Raw genomic sequence first — 27,418 nt, forward strand, 5'->3', positions numbered from 1 at the left:
TGAGCAGTTCTGAGTCATATGATCACTTTCACGGCGTGGAATGATGGAGAATGAGATGATGGCACTAAAGGGCAAGTTTGAGCTAAATGTGTAGCCTTAAACAGTGAGTCTTTTCTGTGAAAAGTGTGTGGAAGCCAGCTGTTGAGCTTTCATAAAACAGTCATTTATGGCCCTCAAGGAGATACCCTCAAGGGCAGCTTAGTGAGACCAGCCCATGCAGTGGTTTACTGCCACAGTCTTTAATATCATAGGTTGTTCGAGGAGTGTCCATCAACCAGTGATAAATGTTCTCATCCAGGCCTTGCAATAGTTTTCGAGGTGCAAGGTTTTTGATGTCATTTCAGCATACAGAGTTAGTGATCGTTTGAGCCTTTGGGTGCTGTGCAAAGTTGGTTGACGTGGCAATCATTGCTGCTTGTGCTATAAAAACCGGTTTGAATTTCCGCATATTTGCGAACATATTTAGTTTGCATCTTTCAGCAGTCTTGTTTTATTTCATAAATTTATCCTTCCGCAAGGAGTCAAGTTGAACTACTTTTTTTTAGATTAATCTATAAGCTCTGGGATGAAATTTGTGTTTTTATTTCTGTCCACAGAAACAGTTTCAAATAGGGGTTTATCTATGCAGAGCAAATTGAATGAATTATTAATGGCAGGCTGCCTGAAAGATAGAAGAGTATCGGGGGATTTTCAGAATAATTAAGATTAGCTGTTTCTAATTCAACTATTTCTGGCACACCCAGCTCTTGACGTCATGCTGAATCCTTTGTATTAGTGGTTTTATATTTAAATGTGCCGACCGAGAAACTACTTTGCATTATTATTTCCAGATGTTTAATTGCAACTCTTTGTGGCTTCATATTCAGAGAACCTGTCTGCTCCTCTTGACAGCTTGGGGAAGTGGCCGTTACCCTGATTGATATAAAATTTTGAATAGTGGCATTAGCACACGTTTCTGTATATTTTTTCTCCATTTTAGAATGTGTGGATGAAGCCTTGGCAAGTGAGATTTTCTTGTATTCTCTGCCTCCCAGTCTGAATACCTGAATCTTGTTTTTTAGTTTGATAAGAATTGTTCGAGATTGTAGTGAGAGAGCTTAGTTTATATAATCTATATTAACATGAAATGTTTATGAATTAAGGTGTGATGCTGCCACATAGAAACTATAATAATAGCAATTATGCTTAGACGTGCGCTTGAATTGTAACCACGATGAGTGGCCACCAATGAATACATAGACTAACAATAATGACCAAAATGTATATATTATGTTTAAATAAGTTTATACTACTGTTTGCTTTATTAAATCTGTACTGAAAACTTCATAGGCCTTAAGTTAGCATGAGCCGAAGCTTAGCTGCCCTGGCTCTTATATTAAATGCATTTTTCTATTTTCCAGGGTGCTGACTCACAAGGGGCCATGACCCTGTTTTTTCTTTTTCTTCGACTTGGAAGATGAATGTCACCATGTTAACTCCATTCTCCCCATCTCCCCTCCTCCACAAAATAAATGTTAAAAGTGAATTGAAACAATGTAGATTAATGTAAATTACAAGGTCATTCAAACTGGTGAAGAGAATGGAACTGCTGACCAAAAGATGTGCAAAGAATTACAGAAGGATGAAATCACACCAGACGTACCACCTCTGAAGACGTCAATTACGAAGACCAATCAAAAACTTGTAAAATATTATGGGGTGAAGAGTTAGATTACCTAATGTGTTTTATGATAGTTTAAAGATAGTGGGGTATAGCAAATGTCTAATAGAATTATGGGGGAATGTACATCGAAAAGGGGATAAAAACCCATGTCACGGGGAGTCATTTAGGCGGGTTAGGGAATGCTATTGATTTTATCCAGAAACTCTGCCACTCAGTTTGGTGATTTGGTGGGTTACTTAAAACCATCCTCGCCCTTAGATTGTCCATTTTTACACTTTACCTCCTTATGAGGAAAGTGCCCTTTTGCCCTGGAGCTGAGTTTTGACTGATGGCGATTTGACTGAGGTCCTGAGGACGAAGACTGAACCTGTGCGCTGGCCTAAACTTTGGAGGGTAATTATGACAATGCAATTGTAATTTGTCTGTTTGCTTTTCCTTTCTAGGTACCAACTGCTTGCTTTTGACAGAGACCCTAGCTCTACGTTTTCCAAATTGGTGTTCTAAATTGTTTTGCATGAAACCCAACATGCGAATGCTAATCAGTGGTTAGGACAGGTGTTCATCAAACTGACACAAATAGACAAACGACCGAGATTATGCTTTGTTGAACTGACGCGCTATTGACTCTGCTAAATTGATCTATGTTCACTCCGTGTTATGTTCTGATGTTTGTAATTCTCGCTTTAATGAAAGCTTACCAAAGTTGTCATATCGTGACTATGCTATTATGTTTCTTGGTGTTGAGATTAACGCATTTGCTATTAGACTGTAATTAATAGGGAATAAAACTCATAAAATTCTACTAAACGAGGTGTGGTTATTCATGCCTGAAAGGTCATGGCAGTGTCTTTGAATTGATTAATGACTTTGACTAAAGTGAAATACACTGTCGTGATAAATATTGATGACATTATTGATGTATTGATTGATATATTGATTAGCTATCTCGTCCTAAGGTGTCTCTCAACTGGGTCAAAAGATTCATTGGCCTAAAACGAGTCCTGATGTGTAATAAAATATCATAAAGGGACGCGTTAACAGTAGTCTTAATTCTAAAAAAGGAGAAGGGAGTATGTCACTCCTATTTCTTTCCTCTTTCTAATTGAAACCCCGCTATCACCAATAGCATATGTATCACTCAGGAATTTGTGCAGCTCTAATGGACCCTGACGCTGCTGCGAAAAGACATGGATCCTCAAGCTTTGTAAAGATAGTCAAGTTAAAAGCACTTAACCGAGAGCTTTGTGTAACACTCCAGATATACCCCTGGACCGGCGAAGAGGTCTGAACAAAGACTGTATAAAATATGATGTCTCCTGTAGTGGGGTACTGAAAATAAGTGCAAATGGTTCCCCTTAAAGAGGGGAGAGGAAGGGATGGGGGATATCGGAATTGGAGTCAGGAGGTCCCGTGGGAGGAGTCATTTCCAATATGCTTAAGTGGCTAGAGTGGTCTACATAAAATGCACATCTATAACACAGTAGGGTAAAAGTTCTGGGAGGGGTTAACTCTTCTTGCAGACTCCGTTCAGAGGCCACTTGGCTGGCAGATCCTCTTGGTCCACTACTATGGGCTTGGGGTCGTTTGCCTCTGGAGTCTTGATATGGCTCTGCAAACTGGGCCAAGAGCACCCTTTCTTCCCTTGGCTCTCTGGGTAGGTGGGGCAAGTCGTCAAAAACTTCTCAGGGAGATAGTATGAGGGAGACACTCAGAACTGAACAGTCAAACAACCGTGAAGAAATAAGAGATGTATACAAATATGATAGCACTGGAAGTTGTCTGAAGTGGACCACCGGTCTTGAAAACTGTACTCAAAGGGGTTGTGCTACTCAGCTCAACCTCTCTACATGTTTCAGCAGTGGATGAGTTGTTTGCTCCCCTGCAGGTCCCTAGATTCCCCATGAATAAAACGTTTTCAAGCTTTGCAGAAAGAATTTTCGATTCTGTTAAGGATATGGGGGCGAGGATTATGCTTTTTCCTTTTTTACTACTCAAAAAAGCAGCCAATGAAAACGTTAGAAAAGCAAAAATAAATGCACTACATTTCCCATGAATCAAATCGCCACTCCCCCCAACCACAGTCCACCAATCATACACTTATATGTACCATAAAATAGTAGGGCACCCTCTTTACTGCATCTTTCTTTGTGAATCCAAAGTCCAAAAAATAACACACACTCAACTGAAACCATCATACTAGAGAATTAAACTTCTACAGGAAATATGAACACATCTATCCACAACAGAAGGAACTCCAAATTCTTCAGATAAACTGAAGCAGGCACAACTTACTCCAGTTTCCGATCTGATCCTGAAATCGAAAAACATTACTTTAAACAATTCTACCATACAAGGGTGGGTAAAACTTGCCATATGAAACATCAAATCATATTATGAAAGAAACATTCAATATTTGCCTATACAAAAACATACTTGCATTACCCAAACAGTGGGATAATCCTTGCTTCCGTGTCCTTAGTATAATCGAAAATTCTTTTTGCAATGCTAGAACTTTTTTATTGTGTGTCAGGACCAGATGTTCAGATTATGCTAGTTTAAAGTGGATAACAGAAGAAGCATGAAAAATAGGTTTATAATAAAACTTTTAAACATTGAATCAAATGACCAACTGGCCGCACAAAGAATATCTTCTAATCTGGAACCTAAAACAAAAGCCTTAGAAACCATGGCTCCCGTGGTGGAATGAGCACCATAAATTGAAATATCACTGCAGGCATCTACCATGACTCACCTAACCTATCAGGCCACAGTCACGGTTGACACAGGTTTAAAGGGTTTCTGACAAGACAACAACAACTGACCAAAAGAATCTTCACGATGACCCAAGATGTGATCTTTATATGTTTTTGAAACATTGACGCTAAGGTAGCACTAAGGTGGCCTTTTCCCCATGCCATATTTACAAAGTGGCTCAATGCACATATTTCGCCACTTTGCAATCCTCTGTGCTACATAATGCATGCACCATGCATAATGTATGCAATGGGGAATTCCCATTAAGGGGGGTGAAAAAAATGCCACTAAGAAATCTAAGAGACTTCTTTGCATCATTTATTTGGCACTTTTAAATCCTGCTGAGACCAGGCGTTAAAAGGGGGCACACCATTGTTTATGATGGGCCCCTATGAACTGTTCAGGGTTAGCACCAAAATGTTGAGTGCTTATACAAACTGAGAATCACTCCTGCCCTGATGGCAATGTTGTTAGTAAACTAAAAGAAATCCTAGGTTATATGGGCTAGACCTCACGGGTCTGGGGCTAGATTCTTGTGATGTATACAGGAAATTTTAGAGTACTTAATCAAATAAAATATTTTTTTGTACTGCCGAAATTCTGAGCTCACATACTTGAAGGTGCATTCATATGTGAGAATTAGGAACAAGGCGACTATGTAAACCTTTTGCCTAGGATCACACAATTTGAGACCAGTTTATGGGTCAAATACATTACAATTAGGACGTGTAGAATATTTAAGTTACTAGATCTACAGGGCTAGTAACATTTTTATGATTTTTCGAGCCCTGAATAACCTCCATAATTTGCCCCTCTCCACTGAATCAAAGGCAGCTTTCAAGTCTATAAAAACCAAATACTGTGAGGACCACTTGATTACTGTGAATTCATATGCAATCAGGTAAAGTCGGATGATCTGATCAATTGTTCCCACCTGAGACGGAAAGCCAGCTTGCACTTCTGTTAGCACACCCTGGGCGACGGCCCACCACTGGAGTTGATTGAGCAAAACCTTCCCTAGAACCTTCCCAGCTCCGTCAAGAAGGGAGATCGGGTGATTATTAGTGGGTCAGCCTCGATTGCCCTTCCTGTAGATCGGGAAAATAATGGCAGAGCGCCAGGACTGCGGTACTGCATTCCCCTAAAGGGCTGCATTAACACCTTAGTAAGGAGTCTAGCCTAGTAGTAAGGTGCCTCACAATAAAGTTCCACCAGCACCAAGTCAGGACCAGGTGCCTTGTGCCTCTTCATGGCTCTCAGCGCTCTTGTGCTAGGAGGGGTGGAAAGGGCATCTCGCGTCTCCTTGGAAACCAGGGAATCGGCCGCAGAAATACTATATAGGCCCTCATTCCGACCTTGGCGGGCGGCGGGCGCTGCCCGCCAACCGGAAACCGCCATTTGGCCGCTCCGCGGTCAAAAGACCGCGGAGGCCATTCTGGCTTTCCCGCTGGGCCGGCGGGTGCCCGCCAAAGGAGCGCCCGCCGGCCCAGCGGGAAAGGCCCTGCAACAATGAAGCCGACTCCGAATGGAGCCGGCGGAGTTGCAGGGGTGCGACGGGTGCAGTTGCACCCATCACGATTTTCACTGTCTGCAATGCAGACAGTGAAAATCTTTATGGGGCCCTGTTAGGGGGCCCCACGACACCCGTTCCCGCCATCCTGTTCCTGGCGGTAAAAACCGCCAGGAACAGGATGGCGGGAAGGGGGTCGGAATCTCCATGGCGGCGCTGCTTGCAGCGCCGCCATGGAGATTCAGCCCAAGCAGGGGAAATCCGGCGGGAAACCGCCGGATTCCCTTTTCTGACCGCGGCTTTAACGCCGCGGTCAGAATGGGCATTGAAGCACCGCCAGACTGTTGGCGGTGCTTCCGTGGGCCAAGACCGCCAGGGTCGGAATGACCCCCATAGTGTGCTAAAATGGTGGACCAAGACAATTGGGCCTATGCAGGTCTCCACAGCATTCGCTGTCCCCTTCCCTGCTCTAACTACCAATTCCCAGAATTTTTTAGAATATTGTCAGCTGCGGCTTCTCTGAGTTCAGCTCACAGTGTATTTTGGTACAGCCGTTTCTTAGCAGACTGTAGGCACTTATAATCGCTTCTGTACTGTCTAAATTTCTCTTCGCTCATGCAGCTATCATGGCACTGTATTAGAGCAGGCAAAACTTTTCTTTGCGCCCTTGCGCACTCCTCATCAGACCAGCCTTTAAACCCAGACTACCATCTTCTGCTATTACCAGCTAACTTAGATGCTACAGGTTTGGACCACAGGGCCCTCAACTCCCCTATCATTGTGTCATAGGCCGCTTATATCAAGGGGCTATCGTTGGTCAAAGCATCTATAATAAGTTGTTTGCACTTAGCTATTATAAATTCAAGTTGCGGGAGTCCCTGCCAGTACTTCTCACCATCCCACCTTATTCTCCTTCTACAATTGGACGGAACAATCTCCCTCTCATAGAACCCTGGGGCTCGCACTGTTGCGTTTCCTAGCCCGAAGCATTCGTCCTTATATTGAGGACATGTGGGTTGTGATCACTCTCCGCTCTACTGACCACAGCCATATCAATTATGGACTTTCATGCTTCCACATTGACAATAACATAATCAATGACTGAGGAGGATCTACCATTATTGAAGGTTGTCTTAGCAGCACCATCCGACTTGGAACACCCATTGATAAAGCGGAGACTGTTCAACAAATTATCAGTAAAGGCCTGAGCCTTTTTTGTGGACTTAAAGCGACTCATAGCTGTCTCAGCAATTCCCAGACTGATCTTCCATCAAGGTTTCGCTATTATTGATGGCGTAGCAGGCTAGTGTGTGAAAATCTCCACAAACCAGCATCACATTCCTGCCTCTTTCATTCTCCCTCATTGTTTTATCATCTGCCATGCCCCTTCTGATTCTTCCAGTATATGCGGAGCACTCTTTACAGAGTGCCTGGACCTCTGGGGACCATCCTGGCAGATATATACATTCAAAGCGTCAACCATCCCCTCTTTATCTTCCCCGACCTAAGTCTCACAAGCTGAATATTGGCAGAAGCCATTGAGTGTGGCACATCTATTTTGCAATTTAATCTACACGAGACCCATGTTGAAATACCACCTGATGGGCATCCCTTCCTAGACCACGTTGCCAGCGTATCAAACCACAAGAACCAATTAGTGTATATTCCTTCAACAGCCTGTTTCTTGGAAGCAGCAAATATCATGTAAGTAACAAATTGCAACCAATCATTGTCTTCCGTTTTGCTAGCCAAACCTGCTATATTCAATGGCAGAATTCGCAAGCAGCCCCCTTCGAAATATTACGAGGGGGAGGTTTGGGGGTGGGTGTATGTGGGGGAGTGGCAGAATAGAGGGGGAGTTTCTTCACTGTTCAGTCAATTCATACTCTAGAGGGGGTTCCTGAGTCTCCAGCCAACACAGCCACTACCCATGACCAGTCCTCACAATTGTTCCCTTCTTCCCTCTTGTCATGGCTGGGGATCCTAATTTGCCTACTGTTCTTGTGAGTGGTGATGGTCAGGGTTTCTCGCACTCTGCTATCATCGACTATAGTCCTCTTCTTTTTTCCCCATGATGCGGATTCATGCCTGTTTGGGCTACCAGCCCTTAACATATCTGAGCTACTCCCACACTGCTCATCCAAGACAATTTCCTCCTGGTTGATGTTAGGGCATGGCAGCGCATCGATCCCCATTATGTGGAAACAGTCAGTGTGTTTGAGGATAAGTCTGGCTACACGCAGTACAGCAAATTCAACCAAAGCTGAAGGACAGGAGCAGACAGGGTCACCTTGAGGGGTGGCAGGATGGATACACCTCCTGCCACGATCGAACCGCTGTTGATTACTTCCCAGATTTACTAGTTTAACGTCACCAGAAGTAAGAGCTCTCAACTCTGGTACTGCATAGAAGAGAGTTACTACCCGTGATCTATTTAAAGGCTGATTTAGACCAACATCAGGGAAGATATCAACAAACTCCAGACATTGCCCGCTGTATCTTCTCCCAGGCGCAACACCAGGGGGGGCCGCAGTGCTATCATAATGTGAATCACAATCATTGAGACTATCTCTAAGTCTAGATCCTGAAGGCACAGTAAATGGCAACGCATCCGGGTTCAAACCTGGGAGCACCCTCGGTTCTCTGGGAATGCATGAATCTTCCTGCTCAATTTGGCTGTATCCATCTCCTGGGTGCAAGACAGAGGGCTACCAATCTTAGCTGCTCTCCTTGTGCCCTTCTTCGCCGCCATTCTTTTTCTCTTAATGGGGCCTTTCTTCTTATCCCTGCGCATCCTTGCTCTCGATGGATATTCTTGGCAGACTGCTTCTTCAGCTGTGCCCCCCCACTTCTACTATCCTTGCAGAGTTGAAATTGAGTGGGTCAAGATGGCCCTGCTACACCACAGCGCCTATCAGGCTGCCGAAAGCCATTATCCATCAAGGAGGCAGTTGAGTTTCTGACGTCTGTGTCCTCCCTGCTTGGCACATCCTTAGAGCTGATGACTGAGGTTACCCCACTGTCTGCACGATTCTTAGGCTTAGAGAACAAACATTTAAGAGAGTAGACTGGAAATGGTATAGCCCGCTTCCCCTTTTTTTTTAGCATTTTCCTTCTTCTTAATACCCCTGCTCAAGTTTATACCTGTTTCACCTGAGGCTTCTCCCTGCAACCCCAGAGTTCTCACTTTAGACTCCACAGTACCAACTGATGGCTGCTTAGATTCACTAGCTGCAGCTTTATTTCTAAGTCTAACCTGATACTCGTCTGCAGGGAGGCTGCCCCTCCCTGCTGCAATAAGCCTGACACCCTCTCCACAGCCACAGATGCCATCGCCACAGGAGTTGGCCATAGTTACATCAGTTTGTAGTTGGCTCCCAGTTTGAACAGGGGTGAAATCTAAAGTTTGCATCTGTGCAGTACTCCTTTTGAGGTGTAAGGGATTCATCCGGCTGTGGCTAGCACACCAGGGAGACTAGAGGGTAAAACCTGATTCCTTCCATCTGTTCTTCCACCCGGAACTAGGGCCTGTAATATCATTGTTAGTAGTGACTCTGTGTGCTCAGTGCCCCTAAGGAATTTCTCCAGCAATGCAAGGATCGCTGCTAGATCATTGTTTAATGCAGTCATAGACTCAGAGATTACAAAGCCTTGCGAGGACTCTGCAGGTGCAGGATTAGCCCTTGGATACTGGCAAGCAGGGATGTGCTGGTATGTAGAATCAGTTGAGCAGAACCCCCCACTGGGGGAAGAGCTGTTGTTGGCAAATTTAAAGTCAAGCACAGCCTCCGCCGAGGCCGCAGAGCTATCCCCTGGTGTCAGAACAACCTCGGGTGGCTCGCAGGATCCAGCCTTATTCCTGATGGTTACTGAACTGCAAGGTACATCAGGGAGTGTGTAATTCAAAATCATCAGGGAATTTTCGTTGAGATAATCACTTTCCCCCCTTTGGATGCCATCACCCAGATCATTACTTGATGTCATTAGTTCACCGTTGAGGTAGTTATGGAACAGGGGCTTATGAGGACCTCATGCTCCTTTCTTCTCAGGGTCACCTTGGGTTCACTCTCCACCCTTGAATTCTCCGATGCACTTTGTTATCTCTTTAGTGTGGGACATGTCTTCCTCTGGGTTTTCTTGCACGCAGGCACTGGCGTTGAAGGTCCAGCCAGAGTAGTTTTATCACCATCATCAGCTCTTGTCTCGCTGATACTCTCAGAGGATCTGCCGCGGGGTTCACTACCATTGTCCTCCTCCAAGGCAGTCCCCTCCGTCCCTAATTGCTCCTCCAGTTCTATTTGTTCAGCATTCTTCTGTATGGGGGCACTTTATCCACCTTCTGATGGAAACTAGTTGTTCACCTCTTGGGGGGTCTGGGATCAGCCAAGCTGCAGGCGCTGTCCAATAGAGGTGTAGAAGGGGTGAAATCAGGCCCTGTGGACACAGGACCAAGGAGGGCAACAAAAATCCCTGCCGTGTTCTTAAACTCCTTGCACCCAAATCCTTTTGCCTTGAGTTGTGTCATAATCAATCTTCAAATACTCTCATTGAGTGTCTTGAGCTTAGATAGAAAACTAATAATGTTTTTTACAGACATTGCCATTTTAGGTCACAAGAAATGTCTTTTTAGGAGTGCTTTCTCCTTGGTGCCCAGACACTGCCAAATTTGTACACAATTTTATATAATTTTCAAATATTTTTATTGCCTTAATATAGCATCTAATAGTTTGTTTCAAACAGGAATGTGTCTCCTTTATTTTCTGAAGTTCTTTTTGCATCCATTGTTTCCCATTGTCTTGCTCTTGTCTAAGATGAACTTGGGCAAAAAACTTGTCAATTGTGTCTGATTCATTAAAGGTAACATACAAAAGTTTGGGAACCTGTAAGGGCGCCTTTAGTTCTTCTCCTGTTGTTGAAAATGCATTTTGTTTGCTATGGATGTTCCTAGGTGTGTAAGTTATTTCATAATTGAATCCTGAGTCGAAAAATGGCCAATGAGCATGGCCTGCGTTTAAACACATACATTTTATGGTTGGTGCTGACCGTTATCTCATGAAGACCTACTTTAAAATATTGTGTCCATTGAAAAAATGCCTCCTTTATTGGAGACGAGGCAAAGGCCATCTCGAGACATCTAAAAAGTTTCTCCTAATCTTCTCCCCAAATAATTTGTAGCCCTTTTGTGTCAAAAACTGGGTCCAACTATATTGGAGATGGTTTTAATAAAATGTCTATAAAAATTAACAAAACTAAGGAACCTTTGGACCTCCTTGAGAGTTGTGGGGTGGGCCCCTCCCCACAGCTTTGAATTTTTCCATATCCATGCTGATGGATCTGGAAATCAAAGAATGTGAATTGTGTGGCTTCAAGTAACGTTTCTCTGCTACTGCACATAAGGAATGCTTTCGTAGTTGGGTCAAAATCTCTCCTACATGCCTCTTTTTTTTCTAAGCTGTTGTAGTAAATCAGGACATCTTCAAGATACATAATTATGAAAGTATCCAGCAGATCCAGGAAAATGTTATTGGCAAAGTGTTGGAATGCTACAGCAAATCCTTACCATGAATGGTGCATAACTACACAAAGTGGTTTAATGGCATAATTAGAAGCATAATGCAAAATTCCTAAAATTACATGCCTTACACCAGCCTAACTTAATTTTTGACCTGGCCTACTTTAGTGCCTGATGAAACCCTTTTCCAGGTTCCCCTTTGGGTACCATTTTAATACTTCCTCCTCCTTGATGGTAATGGCTAAATCTTTCCATGTAGGATATTTGCTCCTGATAACAAATTAATGACAGTTATTTTCCAATGGGGCAGAAAACATCAGCCTTATTTCGACTAAACACATCCTGAAAAACTATGTAAGCTGCAGCAGTTGTTTGTTCTTCCAGATGTACCTCTTATTATAGTGTATGGAGTTCTTTCTTCACTGCACGGCAAGTTAGTGGTTAAGACTCTGCCATGCATTTATGGGGACAATGATTGGCTTGACAATACTCTGTACAAAAGTGACTGGAGGGAATTGAGGTATAATTTCTGTGCAGCCAAGAGGTTCTCAGCACAATAGAAAAAACAACAGAACTGATGATATTAAACTTCAAGCACATGCTCTTAATGAGTACAGATAATTAGGTTTTTTGACTACACTGCTCCACAGGTAACAGCTTCCCTATCAGCTCCCTCTATCAATTCAGGCCTTTCGTTTCCCTGTGTTGGAATGATGCCCTCTTGTCGAAACTAAGAGCCTGATTTCGATATTGGCGAGCGAGTTACTCCATAACAACGGTGATGGATATACCGGCTGCCGAAATCTAAGTCCCATAGGAAATAATGGGATTTCGGCAGATGGGATATCAAGCACCGTTGTGATGGAGTAACCCATCTGCCGATATCTAAATCAGGCACAGAGTGTCCATAAAACAGGCCATTGCTTTAGAATCAATTAAAGCGTGGATTTCTCTTGGACCATGAACAGTTGAAAGTCCTTTATTCAGATAATAGTGTGCTCTCATGCTGACAGACCAACTACAAATCCTTAAGCTGACCCTCCGTATGTTCTTCAGGGATGAGCTTTCTTATTTGCAAACAGAACTGGGCAGTCTCGGATAAAGGCCCTCATGACAACTTTGGCGGTAACTGCCGCCTACTCCCACGGCAATGGCTACCAACATACCGTCGCTGTGGCTACCAGCTGGCCACGTGTATTATGACCGTCAATGGAATTCCTCCAGAAGGCTGGTGGAATACCGCCGACTGTCATGGCAGCGGACGGCGGTAAGGTGGGGCTGCTGTCAGCAGCACCGGCACGCCAGCAAAACACCACCGACCGTATCATGAGCAATGATATGGCCTGGAGGTGTTTTGTTGGCGGATGCTGCTGCTGAGAGCAGCGCTGCGCCCTGTCTCCAGCCAGAGGACCCCCTGTAAACAGGTAAGTCGCGTTCTTCGACAGGAGAGGGGGTGGGGGGTGTTTTGTGTGTGTGTGTGTGTGGGTGTGTGTGTGTGTGTGTGTGTACGTATTGGTATGCGTGCATGCGGGTGTGAGTCACGCTGAATGAGTGCGTGAATGACTGAATGTAAGTGTATGCGTATGTTGTGTGTAGTGTATGCGTGTGTGCGCCAAAGTATGTTGGTGTGTGTTGGGGTGTGTGGGAATGTATGTGTGCATGCGTGGGTGGATGTGGGTATGTGTGCGTGTATATGTGTATATGTGTGCGGGTGTGTAAGTGTGCGGGGGTAGGAGAGGGAGGGGGAGGGCGGGGTAGGACTCTGGGGAGAGGGGCGGGGGAGACCCCTATCAGTGCCAGGGAAAAAATTCCCTGGCACTGATAGTGCCTGCTGCCATGGTTTTTGTGGCGGTACACTTGCCACAAAAACCGCGGCGGTAGGCGGGGTCATAATCCCGAAGGGGGGATTGTGACGGCCGCCTGAATGGAAACTGAATTCTCCAGCCCAGTGGCCATTACCACCCTGGCGGTCGGTGTGTTAAAGTGGCTGTCTGTGTGAGCGGTTTCCGCCATGGTCATAATTCCATTTTGTTTACCGCCGACCTGTTGGCGGTATTACCTCCGCTTTATCACTGACCACCAGGGTTGTAATGAGGGCCAAAGTGTCCTTACTTGCTGCAGTAAAGCACAGCCCTTCCTTCCCCCTTCATTCCCTTTCTTTAGAGTACCATTTTCTGTGTATCCCCTTTTTACATTGGTTCTTCTGGTGTTCTCACTTCAGTTTATCTCAGTTGAAAAGTCCACCCAACTCTCTGTTAATTTTGTCTTTTGTCTTTTTCAATTTTTTCAATTTGCCAGTTGGGCATCAATCTGTATGTGATCTTAGCTCAATGAGAGCTGCTGTGTTTACAGGATGATTGACAACCATGGACTTAGCATCTTTTAGTTCCTCCTTTAACCCCTCAGGTGCCGTGGATGAGCTAGTCTCGCCCTTGGCCACGGTCACAGTGTGCCGAGGACGAGACCAGCTCAACCTGCGCCCGGCTAGCACTCCCCCATGAGCCTATGGGCAGAGATGGAAGGGGAATTGCTTCCTCATCCACCCCCTATGCTCCCGCCCATCTAATGATCTCGCACTGACGTCATTAGGGGCCGCCAGATGCACTGGAAGCCATTTGCTTCCAGCGCGTCGAGGGAAGAGGAGGTAAGTTTCTCCTCTGGCCGGGGGGGATTCCTCTAAAAGAGGCATCGGGGAAAAGGATTTTCCTTTCCCTCGATGTCTGTTTCAGCATTCCTTCTGCCCGATCTCGATTGGGCAGCAGGAATGCCCACTAGACACAAGGGATTTTTGTTTATATTGTGTTTTGTTTGTTTTAAGTTGCGGGGAGCTGCCCCTTAGGCAAGGGCCGCTCCCCTTAGTGGGCCAATATGTTTCACGCCATTTCTGTCCTCCTTGGGGGCAGAACTGCCAATAATTTTTAGACCGACGGCACCAGGGATGTTTTACTCTTTGTTTTTTTTGTGTGGTGGCGGCCCCTTGGGCAAGGGTCACCCCCTCAAAGGGGGTAAAACACTGTTGGGCAGTTCTTCCCCTTGGAGGGCAGATCAGCCTATTTTTTTTTAGGCCCATCTGCCCCCAAAGGGGGCAGAACCCTCTTAGCACCAATTGGGGGCAGAACCCTCTTAGCACCAAGGACCTTGTGTGTGTGCGCTTTGTGTGAGGGGTTGGTCCCTTGGGCAAGGGTCGCTCCCCAAGGGTGCGGGGGGAATATTATTTACACCATTTCTTTCCCAATCGGCCCATCTGCCCCCAAGGGGGGCAGAAGCCATCAAGACGCCAGGGATTTTTTGTTTCCTTTGTTTTTTTTGTGTTGGGGAGCGTCCCCTTTGGCAAGGGTCAGCCCCCAAAGGGGGCACATTACTGATGGCCATTTCTGCCCCCCCCCCCTTTAGGGGCAGATCGGCCTATTTGTTTTAGGCCCACAGAAGCCACCAAGATACCAGGGATTTTTTTTCCCTTTTTTTTGTGTTGGGGGACACAGAACTGTTGGCCATTTCTGCCCCATTGGGGGCAGATCTGCCTACTTTTTTGGGCCCATCTGCTCCCAAGGGGGCAGAATCCACTTAGGCACCAGGAAAAATGTCTAAATGCATGGTGTCGGAATGTTTGCCAACTGACGAAGTATTTGCATTTGTGATTAAAACAGTTTATTTCTCCTTTTTGTTCTAGTTCAAAGCTTTTGCTTCCTTTGCTGTGGCTCCTTGCGGTTTTGGCAGTGGTTGACCTGTGATTTGCGTAGTTGTATATTTTAGGTAAGTAAAAACAATTTACTCCAAAGGAGTATTGTTGCCATGCATTAATAACATGTTTGCAGGTGGTGTACTAAATGCAGGATTGTGTGAAATTGTCCTTAGATTTGTGCACGATAATATTTGTGTTGTCTTATGTCTAATTTGCTGTGTCTGTGCAGAGTAGTTGCTGGTGAGTCTAGCTTTTTCAGGCAAGTGAGTGGTATAGTTTTTGAGTACATAACTCTTTGTGATAATTTTGTTTATTACTTATTTTAGTCAGTGCTGGTAGTTTTGGCAAATTTGTCAAGTTACATGTCTTGAAAGGATCTTGGCTAGCCTCATAGTGACCACTCAGCAGGTTGTTAGCATGCTTTTTGAGTTGTCGTCTGACCATGATTATGAGACTGACTCTGCTTCTGAGGCAGAGGAGGAATTGTGAGATTCTGGCAGTGAGTTTTCTGCCCAAGAGGAATCTTCTGATGAGGAAGCCACTCTCAGTGGAGATGAAGGGCCTGTTTTAGAGGAGTACACTGATGTGCCAGCCTGGGGCTGAGGTTTTCCATTGGAAGACCTGACACTGGGTTGCTACAAACATGGAGCAGCCGCAGTTGCCTGCCTTTACTGGTCTCCCAGGGTGTAGCATGAATACGGAAATCTCTTTGCCTGTCAATTGCTTTGATTTGTTTTTGGACAATTTATTTTTGGAAGGGATTGTTGAGCAGAGCAGTATTTGAGCGACAGCTGTGCCAGACATAGGCCTCAGTCCAGAACTGCCCAGTGTATTCTCACAAATCTGGAAGAGTTGGAAAGGTTTCTGGGTTTGACTTTTTGATGGGGTTGATCAGGAACCTGTCACTGTCTTCTTATTGGTCTACTAGTTCCTTAATACTTTAACCATTTATGTGATTAAAATATATTGCGATCTTTGAATCGCTTTACTTTCATATCGGTATTCAACCGTTTGTTGTGTTTTGTTAACGGTAATATTGATGGCCGTTTCCAGGATGGGTTTCTTTCTTTCGAAGCAGGATAGTTAAAATAAAAATAGGACAAGGACTGTCTTAATCTTATTTCCTTCTATGTGCCTAAAATGGCTGCCCCCAGTCTTCCCTTTGCATCTGGGTTAGTAGCAATAAACGAAGGAATAACCGCGTATTTGGCAATAAATATGGCGCTGGACTAGAACACCCGGTTTAGCTGGTTCTAATCTCAGGGATGTATCCCGCGACATTGCCCAGGTGAGTGACCTTTCGAAATTATATTGCATACATTTTGCAGGTTTCTTCTTTACTATGCCTAATAATCACGTTTAGTTGATCCGCACACTTAGTTTGGCGATCAAAACTTTTAGTGAAACGATCAAAAGATACAATGCGGCTTCCTATAAATTACTGGCCGCTTGAATTAGCCTGTCATTAACTTATATAATCGCCTATAAAATACGGATTAGTTATGGTAGTATTGGTAGAGTGAACTATGCTGCTCTTATTGTCTTCTTTAAAATGTAGTTTGACTTTTGGATGAATACCTATGACTGGACTACTTTACATAAATCACTCATAGATTGTGTCATATTAAGTCATGTTTTTGCACTTATATTTTTTTGTATGAGGGCTTCAGTGAATGATGGTTGGATTTCTTTTCATAAGTCATTTATAGACTGTATTATGTTCAGCTTTGTATTCATACCCTAACTTTTTGTACAGGTTCTCTAGAGAATGACTCTTATAGGGACTACAAAAGCCCTAATATGTGTTTTCATTATCTTTATTGGCACAGATGTGTTCCTTGATTAACTGTTATGTCAATATGGTCCTATTTGAATCTACTATAAGAACAGTTGCACAGGTACTATATTCGGCTAGATTAGTTGGACTTTTTGTGCATGAGTTATCTATTATTCAGTATAGGTTATTTTTTGTCATTTTTCTTGATTTTGGTGTAGCTACTCGTGAGCACAATACTTTTATCTCTCCTTTATCTCTTTTCTGCATGTCTTACTCGAGTTATATATTACCGTGCCAGTATTTTCTTTTGCTAGTCCATTCTGTTCACTTTATTTGTTAGCACCCTTACTTATCCTAGTCACTGATCTTAGACACACAGTGGGGTTTCACTTTCGTGGTTATTTTTTCATATGTAATTTTCTATGAGATGTTTTTTTCACAAGTTAGATCCTTGGTAATTGGTTCATTCTAGCCTGCTATTACTTGTCACTCTGATTTTTCAGTTTTTTTTTTCTTTCTTTTTTGTGATCTCCCCCAAACAGGTGGCTTGTTCTGAATTTGTCTCTTTGCATCCTTACAGCCTTGAGAAAGCCCCAGGTGTATAAACCATTATGGGGTGAAACACGGGTTGGCACCTGCTTATTATCTATGTACATCGAACTGGCTACCTTGTTATTCATGAACTTCAAAATAATCTTCTATTGGAATTTCTGACTGGAACAGTTGGATTGACCATAACTGAAATTGGAATATTTAAGATATGAACTATCTGATTGAACTATGGGTCTACCAATATTGTGCTACTAAACTATTTCTATAGCGGTCCATTTATTGGGTCCACACCTCCTTGGTAACCCATAACTGTTTAAGAATAGGGCATTTAGGAAGAGAGTTCTGGACCCGTTTCTGGAGTATATATAGTCCCTTAATGGCAATGGCTATATTTTCTGAAACCATGGCTCAAAATCGGTATTTGCTTCTTCTTCTGGTGCTGCATTTTGTTGACAATGCTTTAGCCTTGCCAAAAGATCACCCTGATTGTGACCGTCTTTTTAAGATTAAGCCTGTCCTTGATCATTTTGTAGATCGATTTTCAGAGGTGTATGTTCCAGGCAAAGAAATAAGTGTGGACGAGTCTTTGGTCCTGTTCAAGGGGCATTTGGTTTTTAAGCAGTACATTCCTAGCAAGAGGGCACGGTATGGAATTAAGATGTATATGCTGTCTGAAAGTAGTACAGGATATGTGTATAATTTCCAGGTCTACACTGGTAGGGATTACAGTATTGACCCTCCTGGTTGTCTCCCCACTTTTGGAGTTAGTGAGAAAATTGTGTGGGAACTTTGTAGACAACTGTTTAACAAAGGTCACCATTTGTACATAGATAAATTCTACACTGGTGTGCAGTTGTCCAAGAAATTGTTCAGAGTGGACACTGTTGCTTGTGGCACAATACTTTCTAACCGGAAAGGCTATCCAAGCTTGTTTGTAAAAAACTTGAGAGAGGACAGTGCAGTGCTTTGTGAAATAATGAGCTTCTAGCTCTGAAATTTGCAGAGAGGAAGGATGTGTACATGCTATCTATCATCCATGATAAGAATACTTCCCCTGTGACCGTTTGGGGTCAAGTTGCGAAAGTGCGCAAACCTGCGTGCATTTTGGACTACAGTAAGCACATTGGTGGTGTTGATAGAGTAGATCTGAGGTTGGAACCTTACACTGCTCTTCGTAAGTCTTACGTGTGGTATAAAAAGTTGGCCATCCATTTGTTTCATTTGGCAACTTTTAATGCTTTTATTGTGTTCAAGGATTGTTCCCCTGAGTCGAAGATGAAATTTGTTAAATTTCAGAAGTCAGTGATAGAGAGCCTTATTGTGGTGGAACAGGCAAGAGTTCCTAGAGTAGCAGCAGTGTAGGATATGGATAGATTGAAAGATCGACACTTTCCTGATGACATTTCTCCCACTCCCCAAAAAAACTTGCCCACTAAGAAATGGAGAGTCTGTGCACGAAGAGGCATCTGGAGGGAGGCATTACTGTCATGTATTCAGTTAGAGCTTTTGTGTTTGTAGTTTTGTACTTATTTCTAATTGGTTAGTGGTTTCTTTGTTGTGTCAAAAAAATAAATGATGGCGGTGTGCATGGAGTGGCGCTTGGCTGGCAGTGTGTGTGGAGTGATACTTGGCTGGCGGTGTGCATAGAGTGGCGCTTGGCTGGCGGTGTGCATGGAGTGGCGCTTGGCTGTCGGTGTGTGTGGAGTGGCGCTTGGATGGCATTGTGCTTGTAGTGGCGCTTGGCTGGCCTTGTGCGTGGAGTGGCGCTTGGCTGGTGGTGTAAATAGTGACTTGCTGTTGGCCACTGCAACACGCTGAAAGCCAAACGCCAGTTCACACACTCCCATCAGCTGGTGTGATTGCTGTATCAGGCATTTGGGTGTATGAAAGTGATGGGCTCTTCAATGGCACTGTCTGTTGATGCGAGTGTTGTAAAGTGGTGGGCCCGCGGCCGAAGGCATCAATGGGCTTGTGTATGTCATGTATGAAAGGCCTGTAAAGAGGTTGGTGCCTTGATGCGGCTTTACAGCTCACGAGCTGTGAGTCATTGGTTTAGTTTTTTGGCCTTTCAGGTATTTGCATTTCATTTTTGTGAAATCTCTTGTTAATAAAATTTGATCTACTGAACCATCACTCACCCTCATGCCAAATCCAACCAGTATGTGTGGTAAAAATGAAAAAACTTGCTCCGCTATAATCAGGTGTCACAGCACACCCGTGACATGCTAGGGGTCTCGGGTGGGACCCCAATAACGAAGCATGCCACCAACTTGGTTGGTGGGTTAGGGGTCTTTTTAACATAACCTACGTTCATTTCTTTTCACAATTTTAGTGTTTGGAACATCACAGAAGGATGTGGATACATCAAAATTATCCATTACAAACCTATCTCTTTTTCCGGGTGGCACCTGCGTTTTTGGTCCCAGGTGCGGCGGTCATCTAGGGAAACCTAGGGACACCCGGAGGAGTCCAGGGAGGTGTGGCTTGCGTGAATCCCCCAACATTCTCTTACCCGCACTATTCTGAAAACCTCTAAATTTGCTTAAAAAAGCATATTTTCCTCACTTTCCTTTGTAGGATCACCACACCGGCACACATTTCCCACCACCCAGCGTTCCCCTCAGTCTTCCAAGTAAAATGATACCTCACTTATGTGGGTCCCCAAAGCAGAGTCAACCTAAAAATGTATTAAAAAAATTGTGCTTATCAACTCGCTGTGCTATCCCCTCAACTTCCACATGTTTTTGGCATTCTCCTGTTGCAGGCACCTGGGTCACCCAAACAAGTGAGGTATCATTGTTATCGGCAGACTGAGGGGAATATTGGGTGATAGGAATTTTGTACTTGCACAGTGATCCTACAAAGAAAAGTGTGTAAAAAATAAGTCTATTTGAGAATTACCCTGCAATTCACATGCTAGTATGGAGACCCCGGAATTCAGAGATGTGCACATAACTATTGCTTCTCAACACCTTATCTTGTGCCCATTTTATAAATACAAAGGTTTCCTTGATACCTATTTTTCACTCTTTATATTTCACCAAAGGAATTGCTGTATACCCGGTATACATTGAAAGGTACTGCTCATTTATTGGCTATGGGTACCTAGGGTTCTTGATGAACCTACAAGCTCTTTATACCCCTGCAACCAGAAGAGTCCAGCAGATATAACGGTATACTACTGTCACTAAATGGAAGGAGGCTAAAAGCACAAAAAATAGTAAAAAGTGGGTATGTCCCAGTAAAGTGCCAAAATTGTGTTGAAAAATGTGGTTTTCTGATTCAATTCTGCCTGTTTCTGAAAGCTGGGAAGATGGTGAGTTTAGCACTGCAAACCCTTTGTTTATGTCATTTTCAGAGAAGAAACCACAAGCCTTCTTCTGCAGCTCTTTGTTCCCATTTGTTTAAAAAAAACAAAATGTTCGCTGTATTTCAGCTAATTTCTTGGTCTCCTCCAGGGGAACCCATAAAATCTGGGTACCTTTAGAATACCTAGGATGTTGGAAAAAAAGGAAGCAAATTTGGCATAGGTAACTTATGTGGACAAAAAGTTATGAGGGCCTAAGCGCGAACCGTCTCAAATAGCCAAAAAAAGGCCTGGCACCTAAGGGGGAAAAGGCCTGGCAGCGAAGAGGTTAAACCTTGATGAAACACAGCTACCACTGCTTTTTCGGTCTAGGATGCTGCCACCGAGAACTGCTAGGAGTGGCTGACGTAATTAGCTAAAAGACTGATGGGAGCAGTTTGCTTATTTTGTCAATGTCCAAAAACAGTTTGAAACTGCTCAATAAATTGTTCAGTTATGAAGTCAAGGATTTAGATTTAATGTGAATAGTGTGGCCCAGGCCATTGAGTCCTTAAGAGTCTTTAATCAACTATGATAATTTGAAGGCAAGTCTCAGAATATCTCTAGGGAAGTTCTGAGCCTTACCAAGAAAATGTAACTCACATTTAGTGATGGAGGTCTGAAACAGACATGATTTACCTGAAAACAAATCAGGTGAGGTCAAAACATTTGGAACTCCACTCGTAATGCCTGATTCAGTTTGAGTATATAGGGATATATGAATTCCACTGGTTATGACTTCCATGGACATGTTAGGTTCATTTCTACAAACTGAGGAGGCAGCCTCTGCAGGAATCAGTGCTTGCTCTTGTCTAGAAGACTCTAAAAGACTCTGCATCTTAGTAATGGTGTGCAACGTTACTTGTAAGGGAATGTGTTGGACCTTTTGCCTCCTTCTTCCTTCCTCCTATTCTTCCTGACCTGTTTTTGTTGGCTTTTGAACTCTGAGCACTTTACCACTGCTAACCAGTGCTAAATTGCATTTGCTCTCTGTGTAAATTGTACTGCTGATTGGTTTATCCAAGATTGGCATATATGATTTACTAGTAAGCCCCTAGGAAAGTGCACTAGAGATGCCCAGGGCCTGTAAATCAAATGCTACTAGTGGGCCTGCAACACTGGTTATGCCACCCACATAAGTAGCCCTGTAATCATGTCTCAGACCTGCCTCTGCAGTGTCTGTGTATGCAGTATTAAACTGTAAATTCGACTTGGCAAGTGTACACACTTGCCAGGCCTAACCCTTCCCTTTTCCTACATGTAAGACATCCCTAAGGTAGGCCCTAGGTCGCCCCATGGGCAGGGTGCAGTGTATGGTTAAGGTAGGACATATACTAATGAGTGTTATATATCCTGACAGTGAAATACTGCCAAATTCGGTTTTCACTGTTGCAAGGCCTATCTCTCTCATAGGTTTACCTGGGGGCTGCCTTTAAACATGATTAAAGCGTAGCTTCCCTTTGGGAGCAGATAGACATGTGGAGTTTGGGACCTCTGAACTCACAATTTGAAAATAAATCTTTTAGTAAGTTGATTTCGAGATTTTGTGTTTGAAAATGGCACTTTTAGAAAGTGGGCATTTTCTTGCTTGAACCATTTTTGTGACTCTGCCTGTTTGTGGATTCCCTGTCTGGGTTAGTTTGACAGTAAAGCTGGGGTGTAGGCTGCATATTCTACTTAGCCATCTGTGCAAGGAGGGAGGGGAGGAGTGGTCACTCGCACCTGAAAGGGCTGTGCCTGCCCTCACACAATGCAGACTCCAAACCCCTGGTGTGTGTCTGAGGCCTTGCCTGGGCAAGGCAGGATTTCACAAACAAGTGAGACTTTTCATTTGAAGTAAGCCTACTTTAAAGGCCAAAATGGGGATACAAAGAGCACCCAAAACCACAGACTTTAGACACTTCTTGGGGTAGACACTCTATCTCACAGACACTTCTATACAAGAAACCTGCTGGTGAAGAATCTCTGAACCAGACCTGTCAAGGGGAACTGCCTGGCTGCCCAAAGGACTCACTGAGACTTATTTTCTGACGAGGACTGCTGCCTTGCTGTTGCCCAGCTGCCTTGCTGCTCCATGGCTGTGCTGAGAAGTGCTCTCCAAGGGCTTGGATAGAGCTTGCCTCCTTTTCTATGAAGTCTCAGGACCAAAAAGACTTCACTCCTGCAACTGGACTCCTTGTGCGTCGAAAATTCAATGCATAGCCTGCTAAAAACGACGCACAGCTTGCCCCGCGGTGACAAATTCACTGCACGCTGAACTGGAACGACGCAGCGCGACTTCGCAAGGAGAAGATCGACGCAGTGCCTGCGTTGCAACCGGAACTTCGACGCACAGCCCACCGGATCGACGCACAGCCCGCCGGATCGACGCACAGCCGACCCGGGATGACGCAGACTGACTTCCAGAGAGGAATCAACGCAGCGCCTGCCGTGCAGGAGAAATTTCCACGCAACGCCCGCTGGATCGACGCAACACTTGTGACTTCGCTCCGCGAGCCCAGGATTCCACACACCATCCCTGGGGCACCAGAAAACCCGCAACCTGAAGAGGAACCAAGTCCGCATGCCGGAAATCGACGCAAAGTCTTTCCCTGCATGGAAAATAACAACGCAAGTCGGTGTGCGAAGGGGCGAAACCGTCACACACCTCCCCATTTTCCATGCACCGCCTCCTCTGCGGTCCCGTGCAGAGATTTTGAACTCGAACCAGGTACTTTGTGCTTGCAAGAGACCTTTATTGTTTTTAAGAGACATTTACTTGTTTTGCAAAGACGTAAGACACTTTATATCACTTTTACAGTGATATCTCAACATCTACTTATTGCATTTTAATCAGTTTGACCTGCATCTTATCAGATAAATACTATATATATTTTTCTAAGCACTGTGTGGTGTATTTTTGTGGTGCTATATGGTGGTATTGTATGATTTATTGCACAAATACTTTACACATTGCCTTCTAAGTTAAGCCTGACTGCTCAGTGCCAAGCTACCAGAGGGTGGGCAAAGGATAATTTGGATTGTGTGTGACTTACCCTGACTAGAGTGAGGGTCCTTGCTTGGACAGGGGGTAACCTGACTGTAAACCAAAGACCCCATTTCTAACAGAATATGTCCACAATCTAATGTGGGCTGGCTATGTGGCCTTGCAAACTGCCAGACTTTGATGAAAGAAGATCTGCAAGTGAAATACCCAACAGCCAACAGTCTTAATCATTTACACATTCCGATGAAGGTGCTTATAGCAATAGCCTATTAGGAACCAGGCGAACATGGATGGAAGGGTCAAACATCAGCGACACAGGTTCATAATGGTGCTAGCAGCAGCCTTGGGTTGTCAGAAAACCACTGCTTGATATTGGCAAAACAAAACAAAATAAAAAATATAGGACTACTTGGTTAAAAAACAAATTATGCAACACAATTATGTGTACCAGAGCAAGTCAGCAGCATGTCTCTTGCTTGGCAAGGGACGACTGTAACTAGCCCCAGTCCTGCCAGCATACTGGTCTGGAGCCAAAGCTGTCACGGAGAAGAGGAGGGCATTGCTGGTGAGATAAAGGAGTAGCAACACACTACCAGAGGAGCGATGGCTGAAGATCCAATGCACAGGTAGGGACAGGTAGAGGATAAGTGAGTCTGGATGAGAATAAGGAGTGAGATAGACATAAAAGGAAGTGGGAACTGTAAATGGAAAAAACACAAATGTTGCCAAGCATCTACTCAGCCTTATAGATGGTAGCAAGCAAGGGCTCTAAGATGTCTGCAACTGAGTCGACAAATTGCCCTGGCTTCCTTACTGCAAGTTGAGCCAGTTATTTATATCATTAATCCCAGAGCTTCCTGACACACACCTTGCACTACCCTTCCACCACCATTATAAGTCTCATTATCCATGCCCTGCTCCTTGGAGTGCTCATCAGTGCCTGAATCTCACTCAGTAGGAGGAGTTCCTCCCTCTTTGTTGGTCCACAAGCATCCGAATGTTGCCCTTGGCATCTGGGGCCTACTTTTAGGGAGCCTGTACCACTGGTAGAGAACTTTTTGTTTGAAATTGTGATTGCCCATTTCCATATTGGATTCTACTTAGGCAGGGCCACATACTGCAATTATCATTAAGCAATAAAGATTTAGGCCCTTATTATGAACACAGCGGTTTTCACTGCGGTGTTCAGGCCCGCGGTCATTTCAATGACCGCCAGCCCCCGGGGGATCCCGCCGGCCGCATAATAAACATTTTGCTCCGCCGGCAGGCAGAAACATTGTTTCCGCCAGCCGGCCCAGCAGAATGCCTGGCCGGGACATTGCCGGCGGCTCCACATGGAGCTGCCGTCAATGACTCTGTGCAGCGGGTGCAGCAGCACCCGTCACACAGATCACTGCCCGTAAATCGGGCAGTGACCTGCACGATGGGGCACTGTACAGGGGCCCCTGCACTGCCCATGCAAAGGTGCATGGGCAGTGCAGGGGCCCCAAGGGGGGCCCCAGAGCACCCCTTCCGCCAGCCTTTCCCTGGCGGGAGAACCCGACAGGTAAAGGCTAGAGGCAGTAGGGATCATTATCTGACAAGGCAGCAGCACTGCCCTGTCGGATAATGATTCCTTCCACCGTCAGGCTGCCTGTCGGAGGCAGCCTGGCGGCCCTCCATGGGTCCATGATATGGCGGTTCAGCCCGCCATGCAGGTGGTGGGCTTTTTACCCACTGCCAGCATGGCGGGCTGAACCGCCGGGGTTCATTAGGACCCCCTTAATGATGTGATGGTTTGGTAAGGATACAGACATTCGGCCTGCTTTGCCTTCTGTCCATGTCTTGCCTGGGTTTTGATGAGTTCGAAACATCTGCATGACCAAACCTTGAACTATGGCTTCATTAGACATCCAAAGCATATTGCATATCACTCTGACCACTACTAAAGGCAGACTGCTCATTGATATTTGTAATAGAAATTACTTTATCAACTTCCTGGGTGAGCGCAGTGTCACGAGGGAAGACCACTTTTCCCAAATCCTAGACACCCTGTTTATCTACATCAGATTTTAGCACCTGTTGTGCAGACTATGGCCCACACTATGAATCTGGCAGTAATCACCGTTGACCGCCGTGCTGACGGTGAACAAAAGACCAGCAATGGCGGTGGACTGCACACCGCCGAATAATGATGTCAAAAACACAGTCTGCCCAAAAATTTACAACCTCCACTCACCGCCGGGCCAACGATGCCGGAAAGGCAGAACACAGCGCCCCGCCACCATCATACCTACAAATCCCCCGCCCACCAAATAATGATGCACAAATCAGCACGGCGGACAGTGGATGTTGAACGGCCATTGGCGATAATGACCTCGCTCAGAAATGGGAACCGCCAACAACAGAAGCACACATTGGCAATTTTGAAAACCACACAGCTGACACACATCCACACCACTATAAAACACTCTCACACACAACCCACAATCCTTTGCAACACCAACAGCACCACAGAAAACCACACCACAACACACATACAAACAACCACCACACAAGTCACACACACAACACACACCCACAACACACACCATGGCACTCCCTAAGCACTCCCGTTTAACCAACAGGGAGCTGAGGACCAGGGTGGATGAGATACTCAGGGTCGAATCGCAGCTATTTGGGGCACAGGTGCAGCAGAGGCCCATGGTCAAGAAGATGGAGCTATGGCAGAGGATAGTCAACAAGGTCAATGCAGTAGGAATACATATACGCACAAGGGATGACATCAGGAAGAGATGGAACAACCTGTGGGGGAAGGTGCATTCCATGACATCATGACACAACACCACCGTATAGAAGACTGGCAGTGGTCCCCATCTCCCCCCGAATACACTGATTGGGAGGAGAGGGTCATGGCCATCCTGTCCCCGGACGGCCTCACTGGAGGCCTTGACTCGGGTAAGTCAACTACACCTGCAATGCATGTTTCACCCCATCCCTCTCACTACCACCATGCTCCCATCCCCTACCCAGCCCACAACACCTTTTTGGTGGCTGCTTACCCGTGATGTGTCTTGCAGTTGTCGCCTTGGCTATTGTCAATATGTGTGTCTCCATGGGCCATGTGAGGTAGAAATGTTATGGCATTTGTGTATGGGGCACCCACACTGACGTCTGATTCTTTACTCTGTGTGTCCCATGCAGGTCAGCGCCCATCAGAAGAAAGTAATGTGGCAAGCCATCGCCAAGGAAGTGCAGACCCTGGGGATCTACAACCAGTGGAGCCCCCACTGAAGGAATCAGTGCGAGGACCTGCGGGGCTGGGACAGAAAGACCAGAGAGGCCCAGCTGGGAACGGCCTCCCAACGAAGGAGAGGTGCCTTTCGGACCCTGACCCCCCCTAATGGCCCGCATACTGGTGGTGGCCTATACCGATTTGGATGGGCGCTTGAAGGCAGCACAGCAGCCACAAGGGGGTGAGTACCTACACTAATGTGGTGCTACTATGCTGATTGCCATGGGGTGCATGACGTGTGTAGTGGGAGGCCCATAGACAGGTGTGTCCCTGCAATCCTGCTTCCCTCTACGTCTGTAGGATAGTGTCCTTAGGTAGATATGGCTGGGAATGTAGGCCTATGAGTGGTCCCCTGTTTGGGC

This window comes from Pleurodeles waltl, chromosome 7 (assembly GCF_031143425.1).
Source record: "Pleurodeles waltl isolate 20211129_DDA chromosome 7, aPleWal1.hap1.20221129, whole genome shotgun sequence".
NCBI lineage: Eukaryota > Metazoa > Chordata > Amphibia > Caudata > Salamandridae > Pleurodeles > Pleurodeles waltl.